Here is a 9,197-nt window from a genome sequence, read left to right on the forward strand (position 1 = left end):
CGTCCCCCGTCGCCCCCTCCTCTGCAAGGTGTGCCCGGGCGAGGGGAGGGGCCCGGGGCCCGAACCCCTGGGTCACCCCGAATTACAAACAAAAACCTTAACGCAGTTGCGCGCGGGTTAGAAGGCAGCTGTGCGCGAAAAACACCTCAGATTTTCTTCAAGCGTGAAGAAGGTCGAGAAGATAAACAGTTTTTAAATGAGTATCTTCAGAAAGCTATTTAATTGTTCTGATTTTTTTTTTTTCCTGAAAGGGCCGGGCTTGCGCTATTCTAACTTGAGATTTCTAAACTTAGTCTAGGTTCCAAGAATCTACTTGGTTTTGATAGAAATCCATTTGGAGGAAACCGGGGACAAAAAAAGTGGGGACAAAAAAAAAACAAAAAACGCTACCCTTTCCCCCTCCTCCCTACGCCCAACTCATTTAAAGCGTTTCCCAACTGTTTTTTTTTCCTTGCTAAAAAAAAGGACAAAAATAGGTTCTGATTCCCAAAGCCTGTGATATTTCCCCATTTTAAGTAAACCTCGAGGAACCATAGACACAACAAGCACACCCCCAACTTTTCTGCCCCAAAATGGATACTAATGCAAATGTGAAATGGATCTATGCAAGTCGCTACCAACAAAATAGCCAAATATTTATTTTTTTACTGGCCTTCGGCATATCCAAAATGAAACTTTAAAACACATCAAGAAAAGCATTTAAAATATGTATTTCCTAAATCAAAAGAAAGAACGCACTACAGAAATGATCGGGAGCTGGTGAGCAATGCAATCTTAATAAATAGGAAAAGGAATCTGAGAAGACAGCTAGCTCAGCAAAGGGGAAGAATTTGCCAAGTGTCATGTTTTGCTGTCATTTTATATATAACTACTAACCCCACATATGGTCTGGTTAGTCTTTTTTAAAAAGGAAGTGAATCAATTACTTACTCACACTTAATTAATTAGCAGTGCCAGTAGATTCTTAGGCCAGCACTAAAAACCTAAATTGGGTGATTTTTTTCACTCAAGTCCACTGATACTGATCACTTTTAGTATTAGGATTCCTTTTCTCACAAAAGATGAATACCTTTCTTTAAAATATATTTTTTAATCTTATTGTCACATTCTAAAACACAGTCCAAAAACACTCTTCATAAACAAGAAACTTCATTTAACTTTATGAAAACAAATGACTATGAGCCTTGCTACACAACAAAGAAACTGAACAAGTGGAACCAGGTTGAGCCTTAAGTGTAGCCTCATTCTACATGTTAATGGATAACCTTTGAACTCTGAGATCTTGAATGCTGTAAACACAATAGCACTGATAGTTAAAAATTCCAGTGTCAAAATTGAGCATAAAGAAAAGTCCAAACTTTTCAGGGGGAATAGGGAAACAATCAAATATTTTGACAAATAATCGTTTCAGTAAGAACAAGGAGATTCCTGGCTCTCAGACCTTGTTGCTACTGAAGTATTTTCTGAGCAAAAACGGTTGTGCTTGTTTTCCCCTGTGCCCTCCAAAGCTACCACTTTGTTCACATTATAGCATCATGATTTGTTACTGTTTCGCGGCCTCCCTCAAAAAAAGAAAAAAAGTGCCTTATTATGTTGTAGCTTTTAAAATTGAAAGATGATTATATTCACTGATCTATCTTCTAAGAGTTTTATTTATATGTGATCCTCCTTATGTTTGAGCAAAGAATTACAAAGAACCTTCTCCTGGAGTCTTGCCAACAAAACTGGGAAATCGTTGCAAAATTCTGCCAGTGACTGACTGCTGGGTTGCAAATACATACTGTGTTTCCCGAAGGACATAGAGGGATCTGAATTCGCCCGGGAGGGCTTCCCTGAGACACATTCTTCCCTTAGAATGTGAGACTCATACTTCACATTTATTTGGAAAGCATGTATAGTTCAAACAATTAAAATATGGAAACTCCAAAAGTAACGGGAGAACACTGGAAACATTTGGTTTTGTAATAAAATCCAGGAACTCATATTGCACGAAGTGAAAATTGAAAATCGAACGTTGGTCTTCCTACGCTTAGCTCCACCCACAAGAAATCCAGCTTCGCCATCACTCCCAGCCTAGGCCATCTCTAAAGGAGTCAGGTGCTACTAGATGCCAGCAACAAAAACAAAGAATGGAACCCAAAGAAAAGCTCTGCATATGTTACTTGGAGAAAGGGCAGAAAAGCTCCACTTCACCTTGTTTTAATGCAGCAAACATCAGCTACACTTCATTTTTCACAATTATCCAAACAGGCCCTCCTTAAGACGTATTTCCTAGTATGCGCTTATAAAATCACACCATTATCTCTGATTTAATTCTAGTGATATAAGGCATCTTCGTTTAGTCAACATCTGATTTTCTATCCAGATCCTGCCAGTCCCAGCATGCTCATGCTCAGAGCTAGTAACATAACAAAAAAAAAAAAAAAAGAAGAAGAAGAAGAAAAAAAACAAAACTTCTGATTTGCTGTATTTAACACTTACTGGAATCATCTGTTGAGACTCAGCCTTAATTAGAAGAACAGAATGAGGTATGATCTTCTTATTTCACAAGTCTTTATTTTACTGTGGAATTATTATAGAAAAACTATTTGGAAACTGTGTGTAAATCCCTGGAGCTGAAACAGAGCCAACATAGATACGGGACGTAAAAGAATTCAGTGTTCAGAGCAGGAAAACCTGAAAAACTGCAGCGAGGAGTTAGCAGGAAAAGAACATGAAAAAGTTAGGCAAACCTGCCAGCATCTGCAAACTACAAAGGACATTTGAGAAGGAAACAGGGACAGCCCTTTGAACAAGACTGAATCCACTAAAGTAAGTAGGAATAACAAACAGCTCGAAGGAGCAACACATTGCTCTCTTTTCTATTAAGTTTCTTGATCCCATGCAACTCACTCCTCTGTAAAGTATCACAATAATATACAATTAAAATATATATATATGTGTGTGTATATATATATAGCAGAACTTACCTTTCAGAAGAGAAGGCAGGGTCTGGAACCTGATAACTCTCTAGGACAGGACTTCACTCTACCTGGCTCTAAACAATACTGGAAGAGATGTGATTGCTGGTTTTTATAAGCACACCAAAAAGGGAGGGGTCAAGAATAAGGCTCAATTTAAATAAAGGTTTTAGTACCCTCCCAACTTGATTGGATTAGTCAATCTTGATAACGTTGACAGCATTTTTTAACTGGATTTGTCCCATTGGTGCGTTTGATGAGTGCCCTCCCCCACTGCAAACACAACTCATGACTCCTAATATTCTGGATCGTTTTGTGAAATTACCTTCACTCAAAATGTTAATGTAAACTCCCTTAAAAATGGCACACAAAACACAACACTGGGAACACCTCTTTAAAGTTTTCTGCCTTCATCAGATATTCCAAACGGGTAGCTTTGGAATGAGGGATGGAGGGGAAGAAGAAGGCAACTAACATTAATTGAAATTCAATTATCATTATAATCTCCAGCCAAAATCTTAAAATCTAATCAGGATATTTAATCTCCACCCTACTCCACCCTACACAGACCTTGCATCTGTCAGCAAACCCTCATATGTCTCAATTGTGTCCATTTACCTTTATCTGTAACAAAAGCCTACACCAAGGTGCCACTGGCAGGTGCCATGCACGTGAACATGGAGTCTGCTGTTGGAAATGCGTTGGGAAGGGCAAGTTCCCGGTGAGAATCATGCACATTTAGGAGTTTTCCAAATACTGATGGCATGTTGAGTCATCAGACTGGATAAAATTGCCCAAAAGAGGTGCTAGTATTGGGCCCTAGGGTGGTTCGGCGCCCGGAAGTCAAGGAGAAGAGAAAGAGAGCAAAGGGGACTGAGAAGGAGCAGGCAGTAAGGTCTGAGGGACCTCAGGAGAGCATGGGGGCCCAAATGCAAGGGAAAAAAGGGTGTCAGTGCCACCACATGTTCTCCTCCAGACACAGACAGTACTGTATGTACAGGTTTCTCCAAATTTCTTCCTTTCTAGGTTTCCCTTAATGCTTTCTCTACCTATAATCCAAGATTTTTACCCAGAAAGACCCAAGTCTTTTACCATGCATATCAAATAAGTTCACTACCCCTTAATGGCTTCCTATTGCCTTGAGGGAAGAAAAACTCCATAGCTTGCCCCACCAGCCCTGCAGATCTGGCCCCTGCCTAACTCCAGCCTCAAGTCCTGGCAAGCCCTTCACTTAGGCATCTGAACTCCAGCCTTCTCTCTGACCTAGAGCCTTCAGCCCTGGGGTTCCCTTAGCCTAGCACCCCTTTTCTCATTCTCTTCAAGAACTTGGCTTCTGTTCTTTCTGAGAGTGGTTTAAACTCCCTGGTTCTCTGGGAGGGGGAGGAGAGGGGGAGGCTCTGACATAGTGTCCTGGTTATGAACATTTTCTCTCCAGTAACTTGGGCTCAGATACTCAAATTCTACCTCTGGAGAGCTGCATAGGCCTAGAATATTATTTAATCTCTCTTGGGTTTCAGTTTCCTTATCTATAAAAGGGAAATGATGAAGATGATGAAGAAGACAATTAAAATAATTGTTTGTGTTACTTATATAAGTAGTAGTCACATTTCTTCAAGACTCTGGAGAATGAAATGAGACACACTACAGAGCTTGTGAGCCCAGAGTTTTGGGGGCCCCGGCACTGTTCTGGGCATGGGAGATAGAGCAGTAAGCAAAACAAATGAATTCCTTGTCCTGTTGGGGCTTATCTTCTGGAGGGAAGCAGACAACACACCGGTAGTTATATTTGCAACCTACTGGGACTGGGTCATAGGAGAGGGGAAAAGCCTGCTGTTTTAAATGGAGGCTCCCTGAGGAGCAGAGACCCTCCAGGAAGTCAGGTGGCAAATCATACCAGGATGGATAGGGTTCCATTCATTCAGAGGGAACAGAAGGGGAGAAGGACCAGAGAGGAAGACAGCCAAGCTTGGAGAAAGAACTGGCGGGCAGCCAGTGTGTCTGGGGGCCATGGAATGAAGACAGGGTAGGGACAGAGGAGCAAGAAATCAAGGCAGGCCCATGTGAAGACCGGAGATTTGACTCTCGTTGCAGCAGGATATCAGTGACCAGTTCACTGTTCCCTGGTATTTGCCACATCTGCAACACTTGATAGAGCTCTTTCCTGCCTTGCAGTTGGATCCCCCTGCTCTCCTGATCTCCATTAGTCCTCTCTGGCTGCTCCCTCCCAGACCCCGTGGCTCCTTCTTTAGACTCTTCTCCTTGATTTCCAGGTGCTGACATGCCCAATGCTAGCAACACTTTCTTATTCATGTGATTTTATCCAGTCCGAAGGTTCAACATGCCATCAATATTTGGAAAGCTCCTAAATGTACATATTTCCCACCTGGAACTCTCCCCTCAACTCCCAAAACACATTTCCAGCTGCTGATTTGTCTCTGCATGCAAGGTCCCTGTGTCTACAGGGCAGAAATGTAGGCAGTCCCATTCTAAGTGGCCACAGCTGACCTTTTCAAAAGCCGTCGTCTGGTTATGTCATGCCCTCATGCGTCTTAGAATAAAAACAAAATTCCCGATAACACAGCCCTCATGCGTCTTAGAATAAAAACAAAGTCCCCGGCTGGGCGAGATGGCTTGTGAGATGGCTCACGTCTGTAATTCGTAATTCCAGCACTTTGGAAGTGTGAGGTGGGAATAGTGCTTGAGTCCAGGTGTTTGAGACCAGCCTGGGCAACATAGCGAGACCCCCCTATCTACAAAAAAATAAAAAATTAGCCATTGTGTGCCTCTACTCCCAGCTACTCAGGAGAATGAGGCAGGAGGATCACTTGAGCTAGCGAGACAGAGGCTGCAATAAGCCAAGATTGTGCCACTGTACTTTAGCCTGGGCAACAGAGTAAGATCCTGTCTCAAAAAACAACAACAAAACAAAAGTCCTGAGAACATGGCTGGCAAGATCTGGTGGACCATGCTAAGACTCTGGGTTTTATTCCAAGAGCACTGGGAAGTCACTAAATGAAACGGAAATAAAACCAAAGGAACCATCGAACGTCAACTAAGTCTTTCTTTCCCAAGAGATACTAGTATCTCCTAAAGACCCCATCCTGGTTTAACAAAGAGGACATGACAAACTCTTAAGAAGTTGGAGTCCTGCTGGGCGCGGTGGCTCACGCCTGTAATCCCAGCACTTTGGGAGGCTAAGGCAGGTGGATCATGAGGTCAGCAGTTCAGACCAGCCTGACCAACATGGTGAAACCCTGTCTCTACTAAAAAAATACAAAGGGAGGTGGAGGTGCAGTGAGCTGAGATCACGCGACACCCTATCTCAAAAAAAAAAAAAAAAAAAGAGAGAGAAAAGTGAAAACTAAGGCTCAGGATCATTAAGTAACCTGCCTGAGGTCACACAGCTAATAATTTGTTTCCCTACTTTCCCGACTACAGTGAAGCCAATGCACCAACTGAACCCAAAGTCAGACTACCCCTTTAACACCAACCTAAATTTCCTCAATTCTAAAAATTGACACTGATGCATATTTCTTGACCCCCTATTTCCAGGATGTTTACCAGTCAGTCATGTGTGGCTCTGGGGCAAGGTTGAAATGTCCTCACCCACTGTCCTCCCCTCCCCACATTCTGGAACAGCAATACAGTGTTTCACTTGGTTGCCTGAGGGCTAGTTTCCTCCCACCTGTCACTCCCTTGAGTTCTTGGTATACCTGTGCACAGGACCCTCTTCCTCACCAGACTCTAACAGACTATAAATCTTTCTTTTTTTTTTTTTTTTTTGAGACAGAGTTTCACTCTTACTGCCTAGGCTGGAGTGCAATGGCACAATCTTGGCTCACTGCAGCCTCCATCTCCTGGGTTCAAGCAATTCTCTTGCCTCAGCCTCCTGAGTAGCTGGGATTACGGCGCCCGCCAACACGCCCGGCTAATCTTTTTGTATTTTCAGTAGGAACAGGGTTTCGCTATGTTGGCCAGGCTGGTCTGGAACTCCTAACCTCAGGTGATCCGCCTGCCTCAGCCTCCCAAAGCGCAGGGATTACATGCATGAGCCACCATGCCCAGCTGAAATCTCTTTTGAAAAGGAAGCCGGGCACCATGACTCATGCCTATAATCCCAGCACTTTGGGAGGCCAAGGCGTTCACCTGAACCCGAGAGTTCAAGATCAGCCTGGGCAATATGGCGAAACCCTGTCTCTATGAAAAATTAGCTGGGCATGGTGGCTGGCACCCGTGGTCCCAGCTACTCAGGAGGCTGAGGTGGAAGGATCTCTTGATCCCGGGGAGGTCACGACTACAGTGAGCCGAGATGGCATCACTGTACTCCAGCGTGGGCCACAGACCCTGTCTCAAAAAAAAAAAAAAAAGAAAAGAAAGCGGGGAAGAAAAGGTAATACAAATTAATATAATAACAGCAATTAGTGAGTGCCTTTTCCATGGAGCTGGGAGAGAATAAATGTTTGTAAAATTAAAATGTTCTGTGCTAGATATCAACTTTCCTTCTATGCCTTCTTTATTTCACACCTCATAGCTAGTTAGTAAATCTCACAAATCCTGTCCTTCTAATCTCTCTGAAATGTACCATTTCCTTTCTATTCACACCACCCATGTTTCTTTGTTTCCTTCTGGCCTGTGTAATAATCTCATAATCGCTTCTCCTGTACCTGCCTTCTTTCTAGTCCAGAATACTTTTTCCTAAATTCCACTAATAACCATCCTGCTACTGCTTTGTGTGAAATTCTCCAAAAAAAAATTTTACTTTTCCAAAATAAGTCAAGCTCCCTCTCTTGGGATACAAGAACCACACCACGGTCCCAGCCAATCTTTCAGCCTGATTCACTCAATATATATTTATTGACCACTCCTTTCTCCCAAGCACTTAGCTAGATAGTAATTCAAGAGTGAGGCACAAAACAAATTGGATTCCTTCCCTCATGGAGCTTATATTTTAACAGAAAACATAGACATTAAATAAATGAAAGCACAAAAAAATAGAGAAGCATATAATTACAGTATCCTAGAGAATTATCACTCGTGCAGAAAGCATACACAAGGATGCAGCACCGTTTACAATAGTGAAAGGCTAGAAACAACCTACATGTTCATCAAAAGAAAATGGCCACATAAAACATACCATATCCAAATTTTAGAATATAGACAACAGGCAGGGTGCGGTGGCTCACACCGGTAATCCCAACACTTTGGGAAGCCAAGGTGGGCGGATCATGAGGTCAGGAGTTCAAGACCAGCCATGGCCAACATGGTGAACCCCGTCTCCTCTAAAAATACAAAAAAAAATTAGCTGGGTGCGGTGGCAGGCACCTGTAATCCCAGCTACTGAGGAGACTGAGGCAGCAGAATCGCTTGAACCCGGGAGGCAGAGGTTGCGGTGAGCCAAGATCGTGCCACTGCACTCCAGCCTGGGTGACAGAGCAAGACTCCGTCTCAGAAAAATATGTATAAATAATATAGACAACAGGCCGGGTGCAGTGACTCACGCCTGTAATCTCAGCACTTTGGGAGGCGGCGGTGGTCTGATCACCTGAGGTCAGATGTTTGAGACCAGCCTGGCCAACATGGTGAAACCCCGTCTCTAATAAAAATACAAAAATTAGCTGGGCGTAGTGGCGTACGCCTGTAATCCCAGCTACTTGGGAGGCTGAGGCATGATAATCACTTGAACCCGGCAGGTGGAGGTTGCAGTGAGCTGAGATCACGCCACTGGGCAACAGAGAGAGACTCCCTCTCAAAAAAAATAAAAACCCCACTGTGTTAATTACTGTGCAGCACAAAAACTTAGGAATAAAATGTTTACTAGTTCCATATCCTGCTTTTGGATAAACATTTGATAAACCATTCTATACTTACTCCTCTCTTTGCTCTATTCCAACAGCCTACACCCCTCCCCTGCCACCCAATCCCCCAACATATATGCCATATATATAAACATCAACCTGTAACCACCCTAATCAGCCTCAAGGTCACTCCAAATGCCACCTCCTTCAGTTACTCTCTCCTTTGTTCAATGCCTCCTTTATGACACTGTCTGCATTATGCCGAGCCCTGGGTATGTTGTTTCTCCTACCACCTGTATAGGGTGGAGGCTTTTCCAAGGGAAGACCAGTTTCCTCCATGTTGTGGAATGGTCAACACACAGTAAGTGCTCCAATCAATATTTAGCTGTCCCAATACTTAGCTGTTCTGTGCTCCTTGGATTTTCTTTTTTTTTTTTTTTTT

General features: G+C 43.2%; 1 protein-coding gene across 1 annotated transcript in view; it reads right to left on the minus strand.

Annotated features, from left to right (window-relative positions):
• ZNF217 (zinc finger protein 217) overlaps positions 1–9,197 on the minus strand; it is a 41,370-nt gene that overhangs the window by 27,564 nt on the left and 4,609 nt on the right. Inside the window, exon 3 of the mRNA XM_011978121.1 lies at positions 2,970–3,047. The gene's annotated coding sequence lies outside the window, so the exon portion shown is untranslated. The remainder of the gene's footprint in view (positions 1–2,969; positions 3,048–9,197) is intronic.

The sequence above is a fragment of the Mandrillus leucophaeus genome, unplaced genomic scaffold (assembly GCF_000951045.1).
Source record: "Mandrillus leucophaeus isolate KB7577 unplaced genomic scaffold, Mleu.le_1.0 Scaffold19, whole genome shotgun sequence".
NCBI classification, from domain to species: Eukaryota; Metazoa; Chordata; class Mammalia; order Primates; family Cercopithecidae; genus Mandrillus; species Mandrillus leucophaeus.